The sequence below is a fragment of the Echinops telfairi genome, unplaced genomic scaffold, assembly GCF_000313985.2.
Source record: "Echinops telfairi isolate 266 unplaced genomic scaffold, ASM31398v2 ScPeMD7_7463;HRSCAF=8501, whole genome shotgun sequence".
Lineage (NCBI taxonomy): Eukaryota > Metazoa > Chordata > Mammalia > Afrosoricida > Tenrecidae > Echinops > Echinops telfairi.
In genome coordinates this window covers 3,630,149-3,636,148 of record NW_022111363.1, presented here as the reverse complement: position 1 = coordinate 3,636,148, position 6,000 = coordinate 3,630,149, and the positions used below count along the sequence as shown (strand labels likewise).

Sequence of the window (6,000 nt, the reverse complement as noted above, 5' to 3'; positions counted from 1 at the left end):
GGGAACAGGAATAGAAGTGATATTAAAAGATCCGTGTTTCTTTGGGCTATAGTTTCTCCAGATGTTTCACACAAAAAATATTGTTAGAGGTAAGATATGCCAGAAAGCCTTCAATTTTCCTCCACGAACCCTTTCTCTCCTCTCTGCAACATGAGCGCTCCTTGGAATATGGTGTTTATCCTCTCTGTGCACGTTGTTGTGCTTCTGCCACACACCCACAAACAACGCGGAACAGCCCTGTGCTGCATGCTTCCAAACGTGATACCAATAGTATCCTAACATGCATCCTGCAACTTGCTTCTTTACAGGCAGGGATGTTGTAGGATGTGTCCATGTCATTTGCTGACCTAGAAGGAGCCAGAGTGGTGCAGTGGCAAAGAGCTGGGTTGCTAACTGAACGGCTGACAGTTTAAGCCCAACCCGCTCCTCTGCAGGAGAACGAGGTGGCAGCCTGCTTCTGTGAAGGTGATACAATCGTGAAAACCCCTATGGGACGGTTCCACTCCAGGTCACCATGAGTGTGGCCTTGGGTTTAGCTCATGTACTGTATAAGGAGCCCTAGTGGGGCAATGGTTAAGTGCTTGGCTGCTCACCCAAAGGTCTGTGGTTCAAACCCATGTAGTAGCATCAGGGGAGAAGGGCCTGGTGGTGGTCTGCTTTCAGAAGACTAAAGCCAGTAAGACCCTGTGGGGCTGTTCACTCCACCCCATGGCTCACTGTGAGTTTGAATCAGTTCAAGGGCACCCAACACACAGCAGTGCACGCATTTTGCCTGTAGCATCAGATACCCCAGACTGAATGTGTCCCCTGGTTTTGCTACCATAAACACAGCTGCTGGGGTGATTCCTGAGCAGGTCTCTTTGTGCACACAACCAAGAGTTTCTTTCTGAATTGCTGTCTCCCCAAGATAGACATGGGAGTCATAGCCCCTGTACCTCTGAACATGACCCTGTTTGGAAGTAGAGAGGGGTGAGGGGAGTTCTTGGGCTGTGTTAATGACCTCATACCAGAGTAAGGTGGGTCCTAAGCCTAATCACTTCTGAATGATTAGATGAGACTAGACACCGAAACACACCCAAGGGAGATGCATCGACAAGCAGCAGAAGACAGGAAGACCACGGACTGCCAGCAGCCCCAGCAACCAGGAGAGGAGTCTCTGGACGGGACCAGCACAGCCGTGGCCCTAGAAGGAACGTTGGGCCTCCAGATCGTGAGAAGATACACTTCTGCTCCAAAGTCACCCACCTGTGGTTTTTTGCGACGTGACGGCAGTCCTAGGGACTGGAGGTGTGCGTACAAACACATCGGCGAGATTGTCTCAGTGTGTCCCCCTCCCCTCACAGATTGAAAGCACCTTAGGGGCATGGGCCCACCATCAGACCCCTGGGGCCCAGCACAATGCTGGGGGGGGGGGGGCATGGGGCCCGGTACCTTTTGTCAAAGTGGACTGAGCTGGAAGGGGTCTCTGAGAACTTCTGTACAACTCCCCCTCATTACAGATAAGACAAGTGCTAGCCAGAAAGAGGCCACAGTGCTATTTAGTGATGCGAGTGTACCCAGAACCTCCTGGCCTGCCCTCTCCATGTTGACAGTCTTCTCCCTCCTGCCCTCCGGAAGAGCTGTGAAGACTAGAAAAATAATCCTAAGGACAGAAGGCGGAGGCAGAGAGGAGCCTGCAGGGGTCCCACCTACCTTCATGCCAGGCTTCCAGACTCTCCACACACTCGCTCTCTAAAGTGGAGCCGAATGCTTGGCCCTTGCCCAGGCTGAGGCCTCGAGGGCCCCAGGCTCCCCTCAGGTGTTCTCAGCTCTGGTCACCTGGTCCCCAGGCTGAGGCTGGCCCCTGGTGGTCTTCCCTTCCTCCTCCCACAGAAAGGCTGTCCCAGGGTTTTTCGTGGCCTAGATGGGAAGCGTGGACTCTGAAGCCCAGTGCCCTGGGCACGCATCTCATGTGACTTTTAACACACCTGTGACCTTGGCCTGTCTGTAAAATGAGGTGATAAGGCAGCAGTACAGGGACTGCAGGTGGTAAGTGCTGTGTGAGTGCTCTGCGGTGGCCCTCCAGGTTCCACAGTCCCCCCCAGCAGCACTGGGCCCTCACACATCAGGGCCTCAGCTTGGACTCTGACTCTTACTCTCCTTGTGGCTGTGGGCATGGCCTTCCTCCAAGCCCCACTTCCCGACCCAAGCAAGGACAGGATGCTGCCTGTCACAAGAACAAGCCACGAAGAGGGTATGCCCCCTGGTAGGCTCCCGAGGAAGTAGTGCCGGGGGGTGGGGGGAGGAGCACTTTATCCATGTGTCCTGGGACACAGGCCAGAGGGAAGCAAGGAGATGTGCTGCCTCTGAAATCAGATGCCACCTGTGACTATGACCAGTGGAGGGTCTGGGCCCGAGTCCAGATGATGGGCTGGCCTTCGGAGTCCAGGGCTGGCCTTCGGAGCTCCCTCACTGCCATCACAGGCATTTTTCTTCCCTCTGGTCCTGGCCAGGGGAGGAGCTTTGAAGCTGTAGCACTTACACGTGGGGCTGCTAACCACAAGGTCTAACGTTTGAAACCACCAGCTGCTCCACAGGAGAAAGATGAGGCTTTCTACTCCCACAAAGGGCTGCCATCTTAGAACCCCATGGGGGCAGTTGTACCCTGTCATGTAGGGTCACTGTGAGTCGGCATCAACTCGATGGCAGGGAGTCTGGTTGGTTTTTGTTCGGGGAGGTGTCTTTTGGAGAGTCCTGGATGGTGCACTTCAAGCACAACCACTGCCGGGCCGTGAGTGGAGGCTTGCGTGTTGCTATGGTGCGGACCAGGTTTCAAGGAAGTGTCCAGACTAAGATCAGAAGAAAGGTCTGGCTATCCATCCCATGGTGCCCAGGACAACCCTGTCTCGGGCCAGCTCTACAGACAGCAGCAAGTCCAGGAGGGATCCCAGCAGCAGCAGTGTATGAATCTTTCTGAGGCTCTGTGTGTCCATTCACACATGGTCAACTGCTGTCCCAGGCCTTCCAGAAACACCGAGAGAGTCTAACGGCAGTCTGTGTGAAAGGGTATTGTTAACTCTTGGTGCCAATGAGTCTATTCCAACTCCTACTGAGCATGTGACCGAGTGGACCCACCCCAGAGGGCTCCCTGAGCTGGGCTCTCTGTAAAAGGAGCACTGGCGGCCCAGGGGTGAAGCGCTCGACCGCTCACCGGAAGGTCGGAAGCTTGAACGCACAGCCTCAGATTTGAAAGAGTGTCAGTCTGCTTCCGGGCAGATGACAGCCTTGGAAAGAACTCCCATGGGGCAGTCCTGCTCTGCCCTGTCGGTCACCGTAAGTCAGAATCCCCTGGACAGCAATGGGTTTGGTTTGGGTGTTGGGCAATCTTTAGGGAAGCAGACCACCAGGGGGTCTGACCCATCAACTGCTCAGTGGCTTTAGCAGCCACCAGGGACCCAACACCAAGGATATATTTATGTCCTTAATGTTATTTTTAAAGAAAGACTTTTCAGTCTGCCTTAGATCCCCAAGCTGCTTAAACTCAGGGTTGGCTGGACTGGGCCCTTCCTCCACAGGCTCTGGCAAGCTCTCACACACCTACCAAGCTCCGGGTTATACGACAGCAGCTAGGAAGGGGGCAGGAATGAGGTGAGAGCTGGGGGCATAGGACAGACAGCACCTGAGTAACGAATGATTCTTGGGAAATACAGGGTGGGCTTTGGGCCCCAGCAGGCTGGGCCCAGGGATGCTCTCCACATTTCTGGGAGCATCCTTTCTCACAGAAGACCAACCCACACAAGTCTTTCCAGACTGCTCCCCACCCAAAACCTTCATGGCTCCTCCCTGCCTTTTAAATGACGCACAATGCCTGAGTGCCCCTTCAACCACACTCGACCCTGAAATATATCTTGGGATCCAGCCACCCAGGCACTCTCCCCACAGGAGTGGGACCTCTGTCCTCCTCTGCAGGAAACTGCTCCCATGCCATCCCTGCTTAAAAGCTACTCGACCCAGAGCAGGGCTAACTGCTCATGAGAATCACCTGCAGGGTTCACAGATGCCTATGATTCTGCCTCCAAACCCTGTCCACTGCCCTCGAGTCCATTCTAACTGACAGTGACCCTATAGGACACGGCATTCTCGAGACTAAATCAGGCAGTCTCAGTATTCTCCCTTGGAGCAGCAGGTGGGCACAAACTGCCAACCTTTAAGTTAGCAGTCAAGTGCTTAACCGGCCGGGCCACCAGGGCTCCTGATCCTATCCCCAGGGATCCTGATTTGAATGCTCAGGGGCTGGTCCTGGACATTGGTGTTTTATAAAAGTTCTCCCAGTGATTCTAAACTCTAGAGCTGACTGGCCTAGCACACTGTCCCCTACAGAGCTCAGCCTGACTGACCCATTCATTCCCCCAGCTCTAGGCGACATGCTACATTTTCTAAGCACAGAAAAGGATCTACCCACCTCCCCAAGCTCTAGGGAGTGTAATCCCTGGCCATCCCTGCTCATCTCCTGCCCTGTGTTGACATTCTGTTTCAAGTTCACCTTGCCTGTCAGACAGCAAGCTCCTCAAAGACCAGTGCCCAGTCCCCTACATTCCCATGCTCTCCTTAAGTGCTCATCATCTGGTTGACTGTGACTCTCGGCCACCCATGTGTGTCGGAGTACAAGTGGGTTCTATAGGATTTTCATGGCTGGTTTTTCAGAAATGGATAACCGGAACTTTCTTCCAAAGTACCTCTGGGTAGATTCAAAATGCCAACCTTTCTGTGAACTGCCAAGGGCTTAACTGTTTGTACTACCCGGGGACATCTAAGCAGGGCTCTGAACTGACTCATTCAGATGTGAGCACCTGCTGAGAACCTGCCTTTCCATGCAGGTTGTGTCCAATCAGAATCTGCATTTTTAACAAGAACCCCAGGTGATTCTTATGTATACCCCTGTATTATATAAACAGAGACCATCTATCAATCTTGTTAAAATGCAGATTCTGATTCAGTATATCCTGGGCGGAAAGGCAGACTCTCAGCAGGCAGTCGAGTTGGAATGAACCGGTTAGAGGTCCTGTATCCAACACCTGATTAAAAGCCCAAACCGAAACCATTGCCATGGAGTAGATTTGTACTCTGCAGTGTTCCCAAGGTTATGAATATTTACAGGAGCAGGCAGCCTCATCTTTCTCCTGTGTGGAGGCTCGTGAGTTCAAACCCCTGACTTTGTGGTGAGCAGCCCAATACCTCAGTGCCATAAGGGCTCCTTTAACGTCTGATTTTGTTAAAATCCTCCAAGTTCACTGCCATCAAGTCAACTTCTAGTGACCCTTTGGACAGAATAGAATTGCCCCAGCGGGTTTCTGAGGCTATAAAACTTCACGGAGCAGAAAGCCTCATCTTTCTTCCACAGCACAGCTGGTGGATTCAAACTGCTGACCTGTGGTTAACTGCCCAGCACATCACCCACTACACCAAACCATGATTGATCCCAGGCTGCCCATAAGTTTATAAAACCTAGACTGCCCTTGGTCTTGCTTAGGGAATAAAGAGAGGAAGGGAACAGGGCTCTGAGCTGAAGAGGAAAGATCAGTATCTGACGATACAAGCCTCAGCTCACCCAAACACACTCCTGAGCTGGGCACACTCCCACAGCAGCTCCCTTTCAGAGCCTTGGGTGTCTGTCTCCCATCTCGGTTCTGGGAGCTTCTGAGATAGTCATGCAGCAGTGTGTGAGTATGGGGATGGAGTGATACACCCATGAGCATATTCAATGTGTATAAATCCTACCCCATATCCTGTGTCTACACACACACACCCTAATTAAAATGAGTATCTTTAGTGTGTGGGAAAAGGAATAGCTCTGAATCTCCTGAGATCCTCAAGCAAAGACCCTTGGGAATCACTGTCTATATAACACAGCATCTTTCACCCAGGAAGTGCTCAACAAACATTTGTCAAATCAAAGACTGAACTAAAAATGCAATCAACTGTTGCTTCTAATACCAACCTAGGAGTTTAGGTCAATGGAGG

The 6,000-nt window shown here is 52.3% G+C and overlaps 1 protein-coding gene across 1 annotated transcript in view; it reads right to left on the bottom strand.

Moving 5' to 3' along the window:
* LOC123520903 (Down syndrome cell adhesion molecule-like protein 1) overlaps positions 1–6,000 on the bottom strand; it is a 315,239-nt gene that overhangs the window by 273,128 nt on the left and 36,111 nt on the right. The window lies entirely within an intron of this gene.